This window comes from Lissotriton helveticus, chromosome 7 (assembly GCF_964261635.1).
Source record: "Lissotriton helveticus chromosome 7, aLisHel1.1, whole genome shotgun sequence".
In the NCBI taxonomy this organism is placed as follows: Eukaryota; Metazoa; Chordata; class Amphibia; order Caudata; family Salamandridae; genus Lissotriton; species Lissotriton helveticus.
The window spans coordinates 1,198,444,709-1,198,467,859 of NC_136068.1; the positions used below are offsets into that span (position 1 = coordinate 1,198,444,709).

Sequence of the window (23,151 nt, forward strand, 5' to 3'; positions counted from 1 at the left end):
CATCGAAAATGGGGGAAACACATACCCCTTCTCGCCCGACCAATCCTGGAGAAAAGCGTCCGTTGCCTCCGCCAATGGATCCGGTCGGCAACTGAAGTACCTTGGAAGCTGATGATCCAGCCGAGACGCAAACAGGTCCACCGTGAAGGGACCCCACTTGTCCGCTAACAGCGCGAAGACCCAAGGGTCCAGCTTCCACACACTGGCATCCAGCGGGTGCCGGGAATGCCAATCTGCTACCTCGTTCTGCCGACCCGGCAAATACTCCGCCGTGACCGACACCTGATGGTCCAGGCAAAAGTGCCAAAAATCCCGTGCGAGGTCCGCCAGCATCTTGGATCTTGTCCCTCCCAGATGATTGATATAGCGGACCGCAGAAATGTTGTCCATGCGGAGCAGGACACAAGATTGCACTCTGTCCTTCGTCCAACACTGAACCGCAAAAGACACCGCGAGCAACTCCAAACAGTTGATATGCAAGGACTGCTCTTGGGACGACCAAGCGCCCCCAGTGGAAAAATCGCCACACCTGGCACCCCAGCCTCATCGGCTGGCGTCGGACTCGATGACTATATCCGGAGCTGACCCGAAAATCGCACGGCCGTTCCAGGCCTCCATGTGCGACAGCCACCACTGCATCTCGCTTCTCACTTCCTCCGACAGTGGGATAAGTTGAGAGTACGTCAGGCCCCTCCGTGTCAAGAGGACCGTACCTGAACTCTGGTATTCTGTGGGGACGATCTGGAGAGGGTCTTCAGAAGATAATTTCCCAACTCCCCGTCACCCCTGCTCCCAGAGGACTTTGAGCTCAGGAATGAAAGGGAAAGGGGAAGTGGATAACAAACAAGAGAGACTGCCACACCCAGGTGCCTTCACGATTAGTTGCTGCTTTGAAGACCTGTAAGAATTAGCACATCATTAATACATTCCCACAAGAACTGGCGTTGCTTCACTAAGTTTAAACCACTCAATGAATACCTGCAATGGGTGTGGATTAGCCTCTCTCTGTATAGTTGGTAATATACTATTTTTGTAGTTAGTTGAAACACAAATCCAGAGATGAAGTAGGTCCGCTGAAGTTCAATTTACAAACCACCAATCATGAATAAGGATATAAACTATATGCGCATACATTATACCCCTAGACACTACAACAATGGTCTGCCAGTCAATTGATAGAAGAAAGAACTGAACTTCAATATTATTTCACTGGACTCTTGGTTTGCTGCATTCCAACTGATAGTTATCACACAAAGAATGTTTGTAGATACTGTAGACTGCGCTGCTCGCCTTCTCTCAAATTGTCCCTTGAATTGACTCGTGTGCTAAGAGTTCGTAATTTAAAGGAACAATGTCTTTAGTTCGAAAAGGACAATAGCAGTCCCTCTGGAATAACTTCAAATTAACAGATAGCCTTTCAATTCACTGCAGAGAGTTGTACCTTCAGACTCAGTTCTGACTCAGGAACCATAATGGATTTCTGCAACATGTTCCCAACTAGAAATGTCTAATTTCGATAAGACATCTTAGCGAAGCAAATTCACAGTTCAAGCGCTAATAAAAGGATACAAACAGAAGAACTCTGCTGCTGCTGCTGAAAAGCTCGAATGAGAATTCGAGCTCTGGAACGTCTTACCTCGACTCCGGAGAGAAAACTAAAGCCGGAGGAGATTCACCAAAACGCCGAAATACCTCTCACTGCTACCAGTACGATGAGACAGGTTTTGAACTCTTCTTCATTCGAAAACGAAGAACCAAAAAGATAACGGTTGACAGGAATTGAGACGTCTCAGCGGAGACTCCCAGGAAACAACCGCTATCTCTGAAATCGGCAGTTGAAGTGCGCAGCGCTCAGGAAAAGCGCGCACGAAATGGCCGCTGCAAACTCGAAAGACTAGAACGCCAACCTCCATGCTAGCGTGGCACAAATACTGAAGGTCTTTTTCCCTACATAGTTTATGCAAACAACTTCTTTCTCAAAGATGAGAACAGTGGAACCAGGGAAACTTCTTCAGTCTTATACCTGGTAGAGGGGCAAAAGGTGATGGCACCAGGGTGGTCTTGACAGTACCCCCCACCAAAGCCCCCTCTCCAGGTTTCTGCGGGAAAGATTTGTGAAAAGCTGCCACTAGCCTGGGGGCATGAACATTACAACTAGGCTCCCAAGATCTCTCCTCAGGACCGTACCCCTTCCAGTCCACCAAATAGAATAATCTTCCTCTTTTAAACTTGGAATCTAAAATTCTTTTGACCTCAAACTCTTCCGAGGACTGAACTATAACAGGGGCGGGAGGGGCTTCCTGCCTTAGTTGAGGCGGACTCTTTCTCACCAAGGAAACATGAAAAGTAGGATGGATCTTCATGGAACTTGGAAGAGTGACTCTCACACTAACGGGATTCACCATTTTTTCAACAGGGAAAGGGCCCACAAACCTGGGTTGGAACTTTCTATTCCCACGCAATCTCATGTGTTTAGTGGAAATCCAAACCAACTCTCCAGATTCAAACTGAGGACTTTCCTTTCTCTTTCGATCTGCTGACCTCTTATAACACGCCTTGGCCTTAGAAAGGTTGGAAAAAGCCAACTGATAGGATTGTTGTAAACTGAAAAGAACCTCTTGAGCAGCTGGAACCTCTACCTCAATCTTACCCACCATCATATTTGGATGCCTTCCAGAGTTTAAAAAGAAGGGGGAGAAACCAGTGGCTGAGTGAATGGAATTATTGTAAGCAAACTCCGCTGTACTAAGTAAGGATGGCCACTCGCCCTCCTGATCCATTAGATACAGACGGAGATATTGCTCCAGGTCCTGATTTACACGCTCAGTCTGGCCATCCGTTTCCGGATGAAAACTGGTGGACAGACGAGAATCCACTCCCATCCCCTTCAAAAAGGATCTCCAAAAGCGAGACACAAATTGTGCACCGCGATCAGAGATCACAATCTTGGGAATACCATGAAGCTTAACCACATGCTGAACAAACAAATCGGCCAGTTGAGGGGCATTAGGAAGTGACTTTAAAGGAATAAAGTGGCTCATCTTGGTAAACTGATCCACCACCACCCAAATCACGGTGCTCCCCTGACTGGAGGGTAAGTCGACAATGAAATCCATTGAAATGGTATGCCAGGGAGATGGGGCCACTGGCAACGGCTGAAGTAACCCCTGTGGGAGCTGTCTAATGGTTTTTCCTTTGACACATTGCTCACAAGTGGCTATGTACTGCTTAACCTGAGCTTCCATGCCCGGCCAAATAAATTCTCTCTTTACCAACTCCAAGGTCTTTGCAACTCCCTTGTGACCAGCCAACAAATGATCATGAAACTGCTGTATTACTTTGACTCGGAGCTCTTCACTGGGAACAAATATCTTTCCAGATTGATGTGGTTTTCCTTCCTTTATCACACGATCAGGACCTTCCTTAGCCCAATTTTCAAACTTCTGTTGAGCAAACTCCGTACAAATTCTGTTGCCCAAATCATCCTCCACAGAAATAGCTACAATCTTCTCTTCTGGGATGACATGACGTTCCACCTGGTGCTCAGCTTCACTACCTAAATCCAACCGAGATAAGGCATCCGCCTTTGCATTAGCTGCCCCTGGCTTATAAGTGAGAACAAAATCATAGTCTGCAAAGAAGAGGGACCACCTTAGTTGACGAGGAGACAATGTTCGAGCAGACTTCAGAAATTGCAGATTTCGATGATCGGTGAAGACCGTAATTGTATGCCTAGCACCTAATAAATAATGTCGCCAGACCTGAAAAGTATCCTTCACAGCCAATAATTCTTTATCAGCAATAGAGTAATTTATCTCTGCTGGAGTTAACTTTCGAGAATGATAGGCTACTGGATGCAACTGGCCAGTGTCCTTTTGTCTCTGAGACAAAATTCCTCCAATAGCTAAATTCGAAGCGTCAGCCTCCACATAAAAGGGTTCATGCAAATCTGGATGCTGCAGGACAGGTGCAGTGGTGAACGCCTCTTTCAATGATTGAAAAGCTTCCTCCGTAACTGGTTCCCAAACAAATTTTTCATTCTTCCGCAGCAACCTGGTTATGGGACTCACTTTGCTTGAAAAATTATGAATGAACCGTCTGTAGAAATTGGCAAATCCTAAAAAACTTTGTATCTCTTTTACTGATCGGGGGTCTGGCCAATTCTTAATTGCTTGAAGTTTGGTGTTATCCATTGACACCCCATCTGGAGACAGAATGAAACCCAAAAACTCTACTTTGGAGGAATGAAATACACACTTTTCCAGCTTCACATATAGCTGATGTTCAAGAAGTCTTTCTAGAATGATTCGCACATGGGTCACATGTTCTTCCCGACTGTTGGAAAAAATCAAAATATCGTCGATATACACAACTGCAAATCGATCAAAAAACTCGCGAAGAATATCATTCACAAAGTGCTGGAACGCAGCAGGGGCATTACAGAGCCCAAAGGGCATCACCTGATATTCAAATAATCCCAGTCTGGTGCGAAAAGCTGTCTTCCATTCTTCTCCCTCAGCCATACGAACCAAATGATATGCTCCTCTAAGGTCTAATTTTGTATAGATATGAGCCTCCTTAACCTGGTCCAACAGTTCTGAAATGAGTGGCAAAGGATAACGATTCTTCTTGGTGACCAGATTAAGTGCTCTATAATCAATACAAGTTCTTAGAGTTCCATCCTTCTTAGTGATAAAAAAAGAGAGGAGATGAAACTGGGGACTTAGATGGGCGTATAAAACCATTGGCTAAGTTCTGTTCAATGTACTCTTTTAAGTGCAGATTCTCCGGTTTAGATAATGCATAAATGCGACTGCATGGAAGAGAGGCTCCAGGTTCCAATTCAATGCGACAGTCGTAAGCTCGATGAGGTGGCAATTTTCGAGCCTCCTGTTCGTTAAATACCTCTGCCAAGTCGTGATATTCTTCAGGGATCTCAGGAACTTCCAGTGCGCAGATAATTTGAACTTGATCCGCTAAACTAGACGACATGGTCTGATGAGGAATTTCCGAAAGAGGATGAAAACAATGATCTTGACAAAACTTGGACGTCATGTCCAAGGTACGCTTGGCCCAGTCAATTTTCGGATTATGCTTCGTAAGCCAAGGTAATCCCAAAATTAACTGAAACTGGGGAGCATCTATTAAATTGAATTGAACAAAACTCTGATGATCTCCTGGGCCGTATACTGTAATTACTTCCGTGTCAGCTACGATTGGTCCAGAAGACAGATTTGTACCATCCACTGCCCTAACTGGCTCCGGTCTAGGCTTCCTTACAAAATGAATTCCCAATGACTTAGCAAATTGGATGTCACAAAAATTGCCTGTGGCTCCGGAATCAATCATGATGGAAATGTTTTCATGAGTCGCCTCACCAAACTGAATTTTGCTGGACAAAATGAGATGAGGAGCTGAAGATTGCAAAGTATTTGCAAGAGACTGTGACTTTGGAGCTGACTCTTGTGCTGCTCCCACCAGAGCAACTCCGTCTACTGGTGGAGCCGATCTTTTACCCACACAGACTGCTTTGGCTTCTTTGGACATTCTCGAACAAAATGGCCCGATTGACCACAATACATACAAAGCTTGCCAGCTCGCCTTTTTTCTCTCTCCTCTTTGCTAAGTGGGCCCCGTACTGATCCTATCTGCATGGGTTCCTCGACAAGACTTCCCTCATTACTCTTACTTGCTTCTGGCCGAGCACGATCCAATCTGGGTGGTATCACCCGATAATCCTTACGACGTTCACTCCGCCTTTCAGATTGTCGTTGATCAATGTGCAACACTAAGTCAATTAATTCAGACACATCAGTAGGTCTCTTTGGAATTTGAGCCAGCCCATCCTTAAGCTCGTCCTTCAATCCCCTATAGAAAATCGCTGCTCTCTTTGCCGTGGGCCAATTGGTTTCCACTATGAGTTTGTTAAACTGAGCAATATATGCCACCAGCTCTCTATTTCCCTGCTTTAAATCCAACAACTCATTGTCTGTGGTTTGCGAAATTGTTCTTCTGTCAAATATTCGTAAAAATTCTGCTTTAAAGTCTTCAAATTTGTAGAGCACCGGATCATCAACTGATACCAAGGGTAAAGACCAAGCCGCTGCATCCCCACTCAGGTAAGACAGAACAAATGCCACTTTGGACTGATCCTCCTTAAACAAAATTGGTTTGCACAAAAAGTGCAGAGAGCATTGTGTCAGGAAAATTTGAGCCTTATGGGGATCTCCCTGAAATCTTTCAGGTGGGGCCAAAGGAATAGTGGGCGACATAGCATGCACCACTTGAGTTGTTAACTCTGAGGAGGACGAGGATGGTGCAAAACCCTGAAACTTGGATCTTTCAAAACTTGGATTGGGACTAATGGCTAACTCATCTAATCTCTGACGTAAATAGCTAGTCTCCCTATTGGACTTCTTAATCTCTTCCTGAGTCTCACTCAGCTGTTTTTGCATGCCTTCAAGAATGGAGGTCAAAGCCTTGACATCCCAACCCTCAGCCATCTCGCCCAGACAGAAGGCACTTAGTTGGCACTTCAATCTGTCAAGAGGACCGTACCTGAACTCTGGTATTCTGTGGGGACGATCTGGAGAGGGTCTTCAGAAGATAATTTCCCAACTCCCCGTCACCCCTGCTCCCAGAGGACTCTGAGCTCAGGAATGAAAGGGAAAGGGGAAGTGGATAACAAACAAGAGAGACTGCCACACCCAGGTGCCTTCACGATTAGTTGCTGCTTTGAAGACCTGTAAGAATTAGCACATCATTAATACATTCCCACAAGAACTGGCGTTGCTTCACTAAGTTTAAACCACTCAATGAATACCTGCAATGGGTGTGGATTAGCCTCTCTCTGTATAGTTGGTAATATACTATTTTTGTAGTTAGTTGAAACACAAATCCAGAGATGAAGTAGGTCCGCTGAAGTTCAATTTACAAACCACCAATCATGAATAAGGATATAAACTATATGCGCATACATTATACCCCTAGACACTACAACAATGGTCTGCCAGTCAATTGATAGAAGAAGGAACTGAACTTCAATATTATTTCACTGGACTCTTGGTTTGCTGCATTCCAACTGATAGTTCTCACACAAAGAATGTTTGTAGATACTGTAGACTGCGCTGCTCGCCTTCTCTCAAATTGTCCCTTGAATTGACTCGTGTGCTAAGAGTTCGTAATTTAAAGGAACAATGTCTTTAGTTCGAAAAGGACAATAGCAGTCCCTCTGGAATAACTTCAAATTAACAGATAGCCTTTCAATTCACTGCAGAGAGTTGTACCTTCAGACTCAGTTCTGACTCAGGAACCATAATGGATTTCTGCAACATGTTCCCAACTAGAAATGTCTAATTTCGATAAGACATCTTAGCGAAGCAAATTCAAAGTTCAAGCGCTAATAAAAGGATACAAACAGAAGAACTCTGCTGCTGCTGCTGAAAAGCTCGAATGAGAATTCGAGCTCTGGAACGTCTTACCTCGACTCCGGAGAGAAAACTAAAGCCGAAGGAGATTCACCAAAACGCCGAAATACCTCTCACTGCTACCAGTACGATGAGACAGGTTTTGAACTCTTCTTCATTCGAAAACGAAGAACCAAAAAGATAACGGTTGACAGGAATTGAGACGTCTCAGCGGAGACTCCCAGGAAACAACCGCTATCTCTGAAATCGGCAGTTGAAGTGCGCAGCGCTCAGGAAAAGCGCGCACGAAATGGCCGCTGCAAACTCGAAAGACTAGAACGCCAACCTCCATGCTAGCGTGGCACAAATACTGAAGGTCTTTTTCCCTACATAGTTTATGCCAACAACTTCTTTCTCAAAAGATGAGAACAGTGGAACCAGGGAAACTTCTTCAGTCTTATACCTGGTAGAGGGGCAAAAGGTGATGGCACCAGGGTGGTCTTGACACTCCGCAGGTGAAACGCCTTCAGACGCTGCATTGCCCGATAATGGAGAGGGCCCGGGAAAATGGCCTGAATCGAGGATGCCAGGAGGCCCACCAAACGCGCCAAGTGGCGCAGAGAAATGAGCGGTCTCGCCAAGGTCTGGCGCAGCTCGTGCCTGATCTTTGACATTTTCCTTGCAGGAAGGCTCAAAGTGGCAGACACCGAATCTATGTTGAACCCCAAAAAGGTGGCCATCTGGACCGGAACCAGAAGAGACTTCTTCTCGTTGATAACAAAACCCAGAACCTGGAGGAGGTCGACCGCCATCTGTAGCTGGGACGCTAACCGCCTCGGGCATTAGTCCATGAACAGCATGTCGTCCAGGTACACGATCATCCGGACGCCCCGCGCCCTCAAGGCCTCTACCGCAGGGCGCAGCACTTTTGTGAAGCACCACGTCGCCGAGGAGAGCCCAAAGGGCAGCGTGGTGAATTCGTAGACCTGACCGTCCCACTTGAACTGTAGGAAGCGACGGTGGGGAGGAAAAATCGGAACCGCCAAATAGGCGTCTTTCAAGTCGAGCCTGACCATCCAATCGGACGGCCGTAAAACATCCCTCAAGAGGTGAATTCCCTCCATTTTGAAGTGGCGGTACACCAGCCACTCGTTGAAGTCCTTCAAATTGATGACCGGACGACGGCCTCCATCGACCTTGTCGACCAGAAAGAGGTTGCTGAGGAATCCCCCGGGGTGCTCGCTCGCGCAACAGATCGCCCCTTTGTGAAGGAGGGCGGCAACCTCTTCGCTCACCAAACCTGTATCCTGCTGAGAGAAAACTATGGGACGGGGACGCTGAAGCTGACGTGGACGACCATAGAACTCCATCTGAAAGCCCTGGACCGTCTGCAGCACCCAAGCGTCGCTTGTAAGGGCAACCCAGGCTGGGAAAAACTGCGCCAAGCGCCCCCCTACCCGCAAACTCGCTGAGGGCAGCACACTCACCTCTTCCAACTCCGTGTTGCTGGCCTCTCTTGCCACGGCCCCGGAATCTCTGTCCCCTCGTAGGGTAGAAGTTGTTGAAGCGGTCGTTGGACTGAAACTGACCGCGGCCGGAGCCTTGCCCCCTGTCGGAGCTGTTGCCGCGGCCGAACGTGCGGCCCCTGCCACGTCCGGCTCGGTCAAAAACACGAGGGGCAAAGACCTTCTTGATATTGGACTGCGCTCTGTCCAGGGAGGTAAACGTGGCTACGAATTTCCCAAGCTCCTTGATAAACGGGTCCCCAAAGAGACCACCCTGAGCCACAGCGCCAGCCTCCGAAGAGGCGAGGTCACCCAACTTAGGGTCAATCTTAATTAGAAGTGACCTCCGTCTCTCAGTAGAGAGCGCGCAGTTGACGTTGCCAAGAAACACAATGGCCCTCTGCGCCCAATTCGAAAGGACCTCTGGACTAATAAGGTCCCCCGAAACTTTGGCTTCCTCTGCCATATCCAAAATTTTGGTCATGGGACCGACAGCATCCAGCAACTTGTCCTGGCAAGTTCGCCATGACCTGTCGATACCCTTCCTAGGGTCCTTCACGAACTTGGCCAGAAAGGTCGCCATCTTGGGGTGTATATCCGGGGTCATCGCCACCTTCCCCTCTAAGGTGGGGCGAGGACACTCCGCCCTAAGGCGACTACGGGCATCTTTGTCAACTGGTTTGCGCAAACGGTTCGCTACATACAGCGCCACCTTCTCCCCGGGGACCCAGTCCGAAGACCGGGGATGGACAATATCGTCCGGGTCCAGCATGTCAGAAGGACCTGCAGACGAAGACGCCTGCGACGGGAGCCACGACCTGGAGGAACAAGCCTCCTTGTCTGTATCTGGCGAATCTCCATCATAATTAGGATCTGGGGACATCGTGCCCAGGGTGGGAGGGGGGGGGGGGGGGGGAGATCACCCAGGGAAACAGGAGCCTGCTGGGCCTCCTCTTGCGCCGCAAGGGCGCGCTTAACCTTGTCAAAAACTGTGGAATTCACACCCTCCGAACACTGCTTCTTATTAGGAGGGGGGGAGGCGATGGGGCCGGGGCCGGGGCCGGCGCAGGAATCAGGGCCGCAAGCTTTGCGTACGCCTCATCCATACGCGCCGTGATTCGCTGTTCAAGGGGAACTATCGCCTGATCCACCGCCCTGTAGATGCCATCACCCACTGCCTGATAGAAATCATCGTCCCAGGGGACGTAATTGAGAGGATCTTCCTCGTGGTACTGGCCCTGGCCCTCCTGCATGATGAAGTAAGTCAGGCTCCGCAGGCAACCCAAAAATGGCGCAGACCTTAACCTCTTGCCGTCACCGGCACCAACTTTTGGCTGGGGGGGAAACCCAAATATGTGGGGCACCAACAGGAGCACAATTTAAAGGGGGGGCAACCCCAGGGGACGCTGCCACCCTGAATTTTTAGGGCACCACCTGGAAAAGCGTCCCACTGCACCACACACAATCAACTGGTGCTATTTGCGACCCCTCAGGGTGTCAAAACGAACAATACAACCCACACAGGGCGTCAATGCCAAGTCACAATGGTGTTTACGACCCCCCAGGGGTGTCAAATCCGGGTGGCAGGGGCAAAAACGGCACAATCCGTGGAAAACGCGGGAAAAAAACGCTATAAAAGCGACTTTCCTTCGTGCCGACCACAGAGTTGCAATTGCGCCCCCTAGTGGCGGGAGGACCTCACCGCGCTATCAACTGGGCCACCAAATCGCGTGAGGAGCGCGCAAAGCGTCCCGCGATGTGTAAGGGACTCTGTGAAATAAAAACGAATTAAGCACAAGCCTCAAGGACAAAGCGCTATCCCCAGAGCCACCAAAACCCAGGAGAAAACCGAAAAAGCCACTTAACTTGCTGCTGAGCAGCGAAGAAAGAGGAAGAGGAAGCAGCAGAGGAGCATGATGGGAGCTGCTGTGGCACAGAGACTAAGAAAGGACTTGTGTTTATTTTTCTCCTGTTTCCCAAATGTTCATGGAAAAAGTAGTTTTTTGATGTTTTTCCTTGCTGCTGTGAAAATAAAGTGAAGAAAGTAAGGCATAATCCGAAGCCTCCGGTCCTGCCATAGAATTGCTGTACCCTTCCCCAAATAATAAAAAAAAAAAATGCCTAAAAGCAAAAACATTTTTGTCTCAAAAAGGTGACACTGCATTAGTAGTCCCCAGACTGAAGGTAACTACACTTTATGTGGATGTGCTCTTTGTAAAAAGCAAAATGGCATAACTCATGGTGAAACTAGCCAATGGCTGAACTTGACTGACCATTGCCTATGCTCTAGCTTCAACAGGCAGAAAAAGAAAATGTGAATGACTAAACCGACAGATGAAGCTGGCTGGTGGAAACCCCCCTAAAAGTATATATTAAACATATTTTATTTAAATCAAATCAAAATGTCTTGCCTTGTGCCAGACCTAAAAACAAAAAAAGAAAATTCTCCCCAATCTACTCTAAACATGTGAAAATTCAGTTCATAATATGGGATCTCCAAAAATGGTACATTTCTGAGTATAAGGTTTTTGATTTGGTGAGCGAGAGGGGAACTCTGCTAGACAACACTAGTATATTTTCCATTCGAGCCACATGGTGCTACTATTCTCAAACATGGAGTATGTGGGAAATGAAAGTAAGCATATCTACAAACGTTCAAACTGTCCTCGCTGTTGTTTAATCCATAAAATGCAGCCCGTCTAATATGGTAACTTCACTGTGCTCCTTGTCCTTCTACTTAAATCCGTAAAATATCTAGAGTAATTAGGAATGTTTTCAAAAGAGAGAAAGAGGTGTGGTATATCTGTTGCTTTATAACATGTTTAAAGAACACACACAGTGCAGGCCCTCATTGGAAACAGAAGTGTCCAAATGTCGGTTTACCTTGATCGATACCCCCATTTAATTGCAGGAAAAAACTTATTTAATTGATTAGAGGATACCTCAATAGATTACTGTTTACAGACCATGAGGGTTACATTTCATGCAAACCCCAATTCTAAAATGTAGGAACCTGCAGATATATATATTTTAATGAACTCTTCAAATAGCATAATTCTAGCTTCAGTATCTATACAAATCAAACTTTCATTCTTAACCTCTCCCTATAAATAGTAAAAATGAAAATGAAGCAACATATGCAAAGATATCCTTCGAATTTGATTTTTACAGCACATCATTTAAGAATCAACAAACTTTAAATATACTTTCTTAATATTGGCACATTATCTATTTTATTTTGTACTGTCTAAATAACATTTAGCAATGGAACAGGCAGCATTTGGTCTCGGAGAGGATGCTAAGGGGACCCTGCTGTCGGTTTTAGAACCCAGCTACTATAAAAAAACGAAATTTAAAATTGTCCTCTCCATGTACTCAGTGTGGAGGAAGGTACGGCGGAAATGGTCAATTCCCAATGTTAACTTTTATACCCCTCTCGAGGCAGCTAGACTGCTACCCTCTATTTTCCAAGATCACATTTCAACATGGCCTCCTTTCTTTTTTAGGTCTTGTGACCTATCAATGCGCATGCGCATTGAGAGAAGCGAGACTATAGGGCTTTAAACAAAGTTTAACTAACTGTGGCGATTTGGTGCTGTGCCCGTGCGCTTTTAGGTCAATGCGCAAGCGCATTGACCTAAAATGCGCGTGCACATCATCAAATCGCCATCTGTTCCCAAAGCCACACTCCTCCCACACCTTTGAAGTGAAGCTTAGCTTCACTTCAAAGGCCCCGGCTGCTTCACACCCTCATGCCGCTCTCCCCGCTCCGCCCCCTCCCCTGCCCGCCGTGTGCATTTCTCCTCCCCCCCTCCCCACAGCAATGCCCTCCGTCTTGTTTCCTTTCTTGTTTGTCGCCCTGCCCTTCATCTGACTGTATTTGTTGTCCCTTTGCAACTGTTCACTTCTTTTGGTTTCCTTTAGCCCCCACCTCGGTACAGCTTCGATTCCATCTATGATCTGCTTGTTTGTCATCTTTCACAGGCACGGCCATGCCCTGCGCATAGCGCCGTTCAAATGCACCCGTGCACTCTGACCAACAGCGCTATCTTGGCTCTCCTTCTGTTCTATGTCTCAGAACCGATAGTTCACTCATGAATGATCTTGTCACCTGTTTGTCATCTTTCACAGGCACGGCCATGCCCTGCGCATAGCGCCGTTCAAATGCACCCGTGCACTCTGACCAACAGCGCTATCTTGGCTCTCCTTCTGTTCTATGTCTCAGAACCGATAGTTCACTCATGAATGATCTTGTCACCTGTTTGTCATCTTTCACAGGCACGGCCATGCCCTGCGCATAGCGCCGTTCAAATGCACCCGTGCACTCTGACCAACAGCGCTATCTTGGCTCTCCTTCTGTTCTATGTCTCAGAACCGATAGTTCACTCATGAATGATCTTGTCACCTGTTTGTCATCTTTCACAGGCACGGCCATGCCCTGCGCATAGCGCCGTTCAAATGCACCCGTGCACTCTGACCAACAGCGCTATCTTGGCTCTCCTTCTGTTCTATGTCTCAGAACCGATAGTTCACTCATGAATGATCTTGTCACCGGTCAGATACCTGAGGTTCTCCTCATCTCTGAGACCGGGATTAGTGCGATGCGACCCCTGTTCAAAATTAGAAGAAATCACACATAATACCAACGTTGTCTCCTGGAACCATCTGAATAAAAAGTGCTATCAAATATCAGATGCATCAAATCACCACTGCTATCCTTGAAGTGCGGAGACAAAGTGCATGAAATATTGCTGTAATTATATCTGAATGTAAAGATCGGGATCTAAAAACCGGGACAAAATGAACAAATATATTCCAGAGTAAAGTCTCAGCTCAGATCTGATACTCCCGTGCACCAGCGATCAAAGGGTGCAGGCGTAGCTATTTCATCCAGACTGCAAAAACTGCCACTCCATTCCTGAGGCCTGATCTGGCCCCATGCTTTGTGATAGACAGGCGCAAAGAAGCAACAACATCTTCCTCTGTACTCTCTATTCTATCTCTCACTCTGTCTCTCTCTCTTCTACCTCTATCTCACGCAAATTCGTTGTCCCTTTGTCTCTCTCTGTCCCTCATTGCGTCTCTCCTCTCTCCTTTCTATTTTACTTTCATTCTTTCTCTCTCTTTCTCTATCACTCTTCCTCTCTCTCCCACTCTCTCTCTTTCTCTCTCACTCTCTCTTCCTCGCTCTCTCCCTCCCACCCTCTCTCTTTCTCTCTCTCTCTCACTCTCTCTCTTTCTCCCACTCTCTCTCTCCCACTCTCTCTCTTTCTCTCTCTCACTCTCTCTTCCTCGATCTCTCCCTCCCACCCTCTCTCTTTCTCTCTCTCTCTCTCTCCCACTCTCTCATTTTCTCTCCCTTCCAACCTCTCTCTTTCTTTCTCTCTGACCCACTCTCCCTCTCTTTCTCCCACTCTCTGTCTTTCTCTTTCTCCCACTCTCTCTCTCTTTCTCCCTCCCACTGTCTCTCTTTCTCTCACTCTCTCTCTTTCTCCCACTCTCTCTTTCTCCCACTCTCTCTCTTTCTCTCTCTCTCCCTCTCTTTCTCTCCCTGTCTCCCAAACTCTTCCTTTCTCTCCCACTCTCCCTCTCTCACTCTCTTTCTCCCACTCTGTCTTTCTCTCTCTCTCTCTCTCCCACTCTCTCTCTCCCACTCTCTCTCTCTTTTTCTCTTTCCCACTCTCCCACTGGCTCTCTCTCTCACACTCTCTCTTTCTCCCACTCTCTCTCTCTCCCACTCTCTCTCTTTCTTTCTTTCCCACTCTCTCTTTCTCTCTCCCCCACTCTCTCTCTCTCTCCTTGCTGCTTGTTTTCCACAATCAGAGCACTCTCCTCGCTGCTTCCCCTGTATCATCTTAAATTTACACAGATGCCTCCTTTTCTGCATAATTCTATATTGTTATTGAAACTAGTGCGTAATTTATATTTGAAAAAAAAGTAAGTGTCAGGGCCCTTCTTTGGATGCCACTGCAGCCTGCACTGCCAATAAAAGTACCAGTACAACTACAACACATTGCAATGTTACAAGTGTAACAATTCAAACTATTCCAGGACTCCCAATACGAATGGCATGGAATAGTCTCAATTGCCATTTTCAATGTATTTTGAATTATTAAATACTGTTGTTGCTCTCATCTTATAATTAAACAGACAGCGCCACCATGTGTGAACTGTCATTAGCGCCGACACTGAGAATAAAGTGCCCGTACTGAGCCCTGGAAACCACCGGTTCAAATTAATTGCTGCGTTCCCGGTATTCATTCCAAACAATCTCTATTATACATGCACACCACACCAACCACCACCCTTCTTTCCCACATATGAATTATTTATGTACGGCCTCAGAAAGGAATCATTTAAATTTCAAACCTGTAAAGTTCAATTCACAGTTTCTGTATTTTGTGGTCGCCTTTACATAGTGCATTACACAGTGAGTTATAGCCCTCAGTTCACGACAGGCGACACTGTTTCAAGCTGTTTTCAAGCTTTCAAGCCTTATTACAAATCACAAAAAAGATGTTAATATTTCACTTCTGTTCTTGGATTTTCGTCACAATAAAAAACACTGAATATAATCTTCACAAAAGTTATTTACAAAAGTTTAAGCTATTGCCATTACAAATTAAATACAGTATTTAACAATTTAACAAAAAAAATAAAAGCCATTGTTATTTGTAATATTAATACATCTAAGTCACGTAAATAAAAAACATGTTGCATTACAAATGCTATAGGTGTCACATTTGCGAAAGTTATAACTATTGGCATTGTAAATGACAGAGCTATTAATTTAGCTATTTTAACAAATACATAAATAAAAAAAATGTAATTTATAAGACCAATAGCTCAAACTTTCCTAATGCGAGACCTATTGCATTTCCAATGCTTGTTTAAAAGAGAAGTTCGCCCTAGACACGCATGCATTTTTTAAATATCTGCAACTCCGATGTTATTTGGATAAATTGTTACGTAAAATTACAACTTTGTTTGATAAGCATACAGTAATGGACCTGATTTGGAAGCGGGCTCGTATCGGATCACTATATCAGCACTTATTTACAGGCTTCCCTGATGATTTACCTCTCCATAATGCTAAATGGGGGAGTAAGCTAGGCAAGGCAGGCATTGACATTTCCCAAGCATTAGAGTTATCGAATTCTGTGCTAATCTCAGGGAGCTTACGCTCCCAAAGCTATATGGCTCTATATGATCTTTATTATACTCCTGCCAAAATTGCTAAATGGGGTGGCAGGGGCGGGCACGCTTGCCCGCGTTGTGAGTTAATAGCAGCAAATGATGTCCATATGTTTTTTACATGTCCCAAACTTGACGTCTTCCTTCGAGATGTTCAAATATTTATTAATTAAAGCCACATTCCGGTTGTTTTAACTCCTGAATTAGTTATATTGGGTTGTGAGACGGACTGGCTAGAGCAAGGTATAACTCGGCTCTAATATATATTGCAATGTCATTAGTGCGCACATGTATAACATCTGAATGGATTAATCCTGTTGCCTCCACTTTTGTGAATTGGAGAGCAAGGATCTTAGCTCTTCATAATTTAGAATAAGCTGTGTTTCTCAGGGGGGGCAGGAGGAGGCGGGAGCGGGGGTTACAGATATGGGCTTCATTCATGCAATGGATGAATAACTGAGATTGCAGAATTGTTTGGGATAAATGCGTATTGTAATTTTCAGTTTTTTTCTGTGCTGCATTAAGCTATATATGATTTTTCAAAGTTTCTTTTTTTTATTTTTTTTTGCTCTTGTTCCCTCATAATGACATCCATGAAAATGTAATTGTTATTTATTATTTTGCTGTGTATTCAAGCTGAAAAAAAAAAAAAAAAGGAACAGGCAGCATTTTAATATATGAAACCCAGTGGATCAGAAGACAAAGGAGAGGGAGAAGCTACGGAGTAGGGCTAACCATGTCCTCGCTGAAGCATTTTCCAGGCTTCCAGTTCATGCCTGGCGACAACTCTAGCTGATTGCTGCTTTAAAACAATGTGGTCCTACTGGCACGAAATCCAAGGAAAATGCAATATTTTGTTTGCAATGTAGGTGAGCAAAAGTAAGATTAATAAATAAATAAGATTTACTACAGTGTCAAACGGTCAGAACGTATTTTATGTTGCAAAAAATCATTCATAATATATTTACAAAACTCCTAAAGTTTATAATATGGTGGTTGCTCCAAATAAGAGTGAAAAGAAAAGTGGTTATAGAAGTTTTCATGTGCTCAGTGATTATAAAGGAACATAAAAAGTAATTAATAACGTTTCACAAAATAATTATAGTTCAATAACTATAGGGATGAGAAACTCAAGTTAGCCAAGGCAGAGAAGCCTATCTGACGGATTTATACAATCCTATTGTTCCCTCTTGTTCAAAAATGAGTGGTGGCTTGATCAAACCCACAATAAATAGTCAATCCAGTCTGGGATGGTTATTATTGTTAACATTTCGACCCGACTTTTGCATGAGGTAAATTTGGTCCTTGCATGTGGGTCTTCATCAGACGGTAGGGAGTGGTGTGATTTAAATAGGGCAACCTAAAAAAGACACACAATTAGTTCTAAAGTGGATCCCATTAAAAACATTCACATCTTCAATTAGTATAGGGAAGTACTAACCTCACCATGGTGCAGCCGCACTGTGTGTTGGGGAAAGTGTTGCTTCACTGTACACCCTTCCCTCTCAATCATACATGAGATTAATAAAGTCTCCAACGCCTCAATCTGTGATTTAAAGAGAAGTATGAGTGGCTTACAGTAGTCATAAGAAAACACCTATCAACCACATGGGGTCAGCAGCCTAGTATGCAGGTTAATGCCAAACATGTGTTGAACCTACCTCAACATGTGGGCGATCCCTGAAGGATTCAGTTCGATAATTAGCAGGTGTCGATAGGTGACAACTGTAAAACAAGAGAGCAGTTGACAGTCTCAGGTACGTCACATGAGTGGATCAAAACAAGTACTTCACACTGGACAGCCCACGCACTCACCCACTTTTTCAGGAAACTTCAGAACTATTAGAAACTGCAGCACAGAAGACAGGAAATTAATTTCCACAAGGCCACGTCTTAACAAGTGAATCGCACAGAAAACTAAAACATAGAAAAGACATTCATTAAGGGGTAGTTCATAGGTAAAGCCACAGACCGATTGGTTGGGTCAGAGTGCTGTGAACGCTCGAACGCTTACCTCTCCTTTGGATCCAGGTAGAGTATCTGTGCAAGCACCGAGCGTGCATTTAGACAGAGAAGTTAAACATGGTCGCGTGTACGTGAAACATGCACATTGACTACGGTACAGAACTGGAAAACTTAGTCTTTCTTCTTAAAATTCCCTCATGGAGGCTGGGAAGATGCACAGACAAGAGACACGAAAAAAGTAAAAATCCAGGTGGTACTGGATAGAACTAATACGCTCCAAAGTGCCATATATCTGAACCGAAATGGACTGCCTATTCGAAAGGCTAGCTAGGGTAATCAAGCCTCATAAGCAGAGGTGGACAGTGGAAAGGCAAACCGTACGAGTTGAATATTTAAAAGATGAATGAAAGGCAATCGCATCCATGTGATATTAGATATTTTTTTACAATTTACACAATGAATATCATTAACATATACTCGATGATTACAGGCATAAGTATATGCAGTTAAAATTCCGCAATACATACAATGAAAGATCTCGCAGGGAAACATTTTGAGGTGAGGTCATTGAGATAACATGCATAGTACAAATGTAACTTGCTGCTTTGAAGATAGCATAATACAATAATCAAGTTACTGATTAGGCAACTACAGGGTACGTATAGGTATCTCATGCCCCTACAGGGGTACATTAGCGTAAGGCAACAGTGGTAAAAATATGGTGTTCTAATGTCGCAGGGTTTCTGTACTCACACAGAACTGTGCACAGAGGAGTGGAACCTCGGCAAATTAGGGTGTCCCAAAACTTACCTTAGCAACCAACTCACCCCTTACCGAGCTAGCTACAGTGTCTCATTGGACATATCAAACTTCCAATGTTTAGACAAACCAGAACATGAACTTACAGTACCTCAGGGTACGTGGGACTCATGAACACTCTTTTGTTATATTATCATTACAAACCAGAACATGGAGTAAAGAAGACACATGTGCATTTGAAATGTTTATTTACTAATGCCGTCTTCTCAGGCGCAGTATCTTAGATAATACAAGTATACTCATTATCAGTAGCAAAATTATCAGCATAGTTACTAAGACATAAAAAGCGAATGGTGACAGCATGTTAACATGCTGTAATGAATAAGAGTTAACAACACTTATATCTCACCCTCCCTAACACATATATTATATTATTAGCTAAGAAGGTCTCTTTGGGTTGTTTTAGGGCGGGCCCATACCTTAGTGTCCTAGCATGAAGGAATCACATCAGCATACACCAGCTCTCTCTGCATGTGCACCGCATCAAGTGTGTGAACAAATTCTCGTGCAAAGCAATATCAATCCCGCCTCAAGCCCAAGTTGGCAAAGGCTGCACTTGTGTTATGACTATGAAGGCGTGGAGATCAGACCTCATAACAATTACTTATCGTGTTGCTCCTGAAACTTCAGCACTCTCCGTGCAGACATGGTTTATTAAACAAAACGGATATCAGAGCAATAACATATTATTCTCACATACACCACGGCAAACCACTAGGTTGAAAGCTAAGTCAACAATTAAGGGTCGTGTGCAGAAGTTGCAAGAAAGGAAAAATGGCGTTTAAATCTCAAATGTACCTATGCTAACTTAACACGATATAAGGATATATAGGAGCTATACAACACCCCCCCATGATCCGAGAACGGACTAAATAAGATAACAGAAGTGCCATCACATGAGAGCAGAATCCAACAATAAACGAGCATGAATAAAAATTCAATTATAAAAACTAATGCTAAAAAATAGCCCACAAGTATAATGTGGCTCAAGCCAATAGGCAAGCAAAAATAAAATGTCTTGACCAAAAGTCAATAAAATCAAGGAAATGCTATCAATCAGCATGTCAATTTGAGGCAGTGTTTATGATAAGACTGTATATGAAAAGTAAGCTGCAACAGCCTCCAGGAGGAAGTCACTGTCCTCATCCGAAAACAGTTCAGCCATCCAATTTAAAAGATGAAAGGAACATACGTGATCTCCCAGCACCGGATCCTCTATAACCATCAGAGGACAGCTCGGTGGGTTTTCAAGAAAACTTCGTTCCAAGAAATTTTGCGCTGCCGACAACACATCCCAGGGACCCATTAGTCCATGTGCCACCGCCAAGGCCATAATCCTTTCGTCAGAACAAACCAACTCGTGAGCAATGATAGGACTCATCAGTTGATCAAAATCGACGTCAGAAGAAATCGGTCCGCAGAGACACAAATCAATGGCCCAAAGGAAATCACAGGTCAGGCAGCGAAATACAGGCTGGACACAGGTAAAATAGGAGAACCGAAAAGATAATCCAAACGCCGTGCTTAGAGTCGCCAACGGCAGTGTGCCATAATAATCAAGCATGCGGTTGCGAAACCGCGTCAGTAGCACTTGCGCGTGGTCTTGCACAGGAAGGGCATCCATATTTAAAAAGGCAGAAAACCACCAAAGCGCCAGCCGCTAATGCAAGGAAAAACGGGAATCCTCCAAACAAGGATGAAAAAATAGAATGGAAGAAGGCAGGGATGACTCCAAAAATCTTCTCAAAGGAAGTCACGAGACCACTGCTAACAACTTTAAAAAAATGTGCTAGGCCCGTTGTGGAGGATGCGTTAAAGATAGAACGAACCATGGCTCCGAAATGCAAAGGCAAATCAGTATTTAAAAGAGCCTGAACCTCCGTACGGGTGTTAGCAATGTGAAGCACGAAAGTTTCACGGGCCGAGCTCAAGGCCACCTCTTTCTGGGACAATAGAGCTCTTATTCTAGCCATGCCGCTGAATTCTGCTCCCAAGGTCGGTATCTGTGGCCAAATGGAAGACTCCCTATGTTCACGTGTGGGAGGATAAAGAACATTTCTGCAGCAAATAACTCGCTCACTTACTGTTACTATGAAAGCTATACCTTTAATTAACTCACAACAGTTTTCATTATTGAGCATTAAATAACTACCATTCTCTAACAATTTAAACGTGGGGATGATAGCAGGAACTGGCGTGCCCTGTAAAACGCAAGCCATATTCGGTCGGTCCTTGTTACATGAACCGTGTAACTGTATGTGTCTGCACATTAAAGAATGATCTGGCGTCTCAGTGCACTCATCCCCTGTTAGATAAACTTCCTGTTCATCCTTGAAACATCTGTATGTGTATGGGAGTGACCAGACCTCATGAAGAAAACCGCTACCTAAGGGTTCAAAACGACCTATTGGCACATATTTCATACAATTTGAAAACTTATATAAAGCAAAAGGCAGTGTTATTAAACCGTGGATAAGCCACGTAGCAGCAGTGGCTTCTGCCACAGAAAAAGGTAAAGATTCCAACCTTTCAATATGTAGCATAGAAAAGGAAGCATCACGCATTGAAAGCAAGCGTTGTTTGTCTGTCAAATTAAACGGTGCAAATAAAGAGGAAACGTTCATGTATCCCCAGGGAACTTTACCCATTTTCAGAGTCTGAAGTGTCCATGCAAACTGTATGATTGACCGTAATTGATTTTGACCATGGTATAACACTGACACTTCATCATGCACAATATCAACAACAGACGACACAATATTATCTAATGTGTAAATTCTAGAGGAAAGCACGTTAATGCTATTGTCAACAACTGCAAGCACTTTCTCAAGATTCGCCTGATCAATAGCCCTAAGGCGTGAAGCAGCCTCAATCTGTGACAGTTTCCAAATTTCATTGTAAACCCCATATAACCACCTTTTCGACCTGCCACTAGCTGGGCCTTTAATGAAATCATTCAAATCCACGTCTGCATTCAGTTTGGAAAGGTGATACTTAACCGCAGGTAAAGTTGAATGTTTCAGCCAAGCTTGACACAACTTGCCCACAGAGTAAGAGGTGACAGTATGACTCAAATCAAACCGGGGATCAGATCTAACAGTCTTAAAACCGTCAGTTATATTTAAAAATCTTTTTTGGCAAGAACCAGCACTACGGTGCCAAAGCAGCCAACCCTTAGGATTCATACTGGAAATGTTAAAGGAGGAATTAAGAAGCAGAGCCTGTATATCTTTAATGGACAATTGAGTAAAATTACTCCAATCCTCATATTCCTCCAACTCCGGGAAAGACGGGGTGTTTAACCTTTTAGATGTAGCCAATCCAAAGCATGTGGTCTGGGAAATGGTTTCATTTAAAAACAACATATGATTCGGGATGAGACATGCACGGTGCAAAGCCTCAGTGCCTCGTACCTGCCAGGACCTTGAACCCCAAACCGATTTAAGGTCTATTGTTTCCTTCCATAACTCATAGCCCCCAGTAACTAATTGATCTAGGAAGGCCTTCGAATACAACAATTTTGTATCGGTAAGTCTCACCTTGGACAGTGGCTGTTTGTGAAATTTAAAATAAAAGGACTCGGGATTGGACTGATTAAAGTCAGTGAAATAAGTATACTTTTTAAGAAACGTTTCTGAACTCCCTTGTGTAGGTGCCGGGCAATGTTCCCACTGAGTAAAATTAACAGCATCCCTTCGGGAAGATGTTTTGTGTAAGAAGTGATTGCCATAATGTTGGTAACAGAACAATTCACCATAATTAGCAGATTCTAAATATAAATCCTCAGCATCAAAAGCAGCATAGTATTTCAAATCAGAAAACAAACTTTCCACAGCATTAACATCCCAATCATCAGACCGAATGTTTTGTTTCACCACATCCCCCATATTCACTCTTAGTACATTAGGAACATTAACGACTTCCGTTGGGCCATGAATCTGAAAACGAACTGCATCCCACGCGATTCCATCCAGAACAGGCCATGCTGTGATGTTAACCAAAGTCAAGTCTCTTTTTAATCTGTGTGTAGAATGTGAAGAGGAAAGTGGGGCCAAAGTTCCATTTAAATGAGTAATGCAAGTTCTCTCCTCGACATAATGTCCATTCATAATTCGAAAAAAATAAAACACAAAACCAATTGACATAAAAAGGTAAACCGAAAAAAGGACCAGCCAAATGTATGTCCAAGGAGGTATCAAAAAATGTTTTTTAAACAGGCTAGCATATACTGCAATTTGAGAGGGTTTTTTCGAGGCAAGGGA

The 23,151-nt window shown here is 44.5% G+C and overlaps 1 protein-coding gene across 4 annotated transcripts in view; it reads left to right on the forward strand.

Annotated features, from left to right (window-relative positions):
• The window catches only part of LOC144770112 (zinc finger MYM-type protein 1-like), a 99,066-nt gene that overhangs the window by 52,285 nt on the left and 23,630 nt on the right, over positions 1-23,151 (forward strand). Inside the window, exon 1 of one of the 4 annotated variants that reach the window (XM_078654384.1) lies at positions 16,881-16,974. The exons of the other annotated variants lie outside the window; for them this stretch is intronic. The gene's annotated coding sequence lies outside the window, so the exon portion shown is untranslated. Of the gene's footprint in view, positions 1-16,880; positions 16,975-23,151 lie in introns of those variants that run through there. 4 annotated transcript variants of the gene reach the window in all.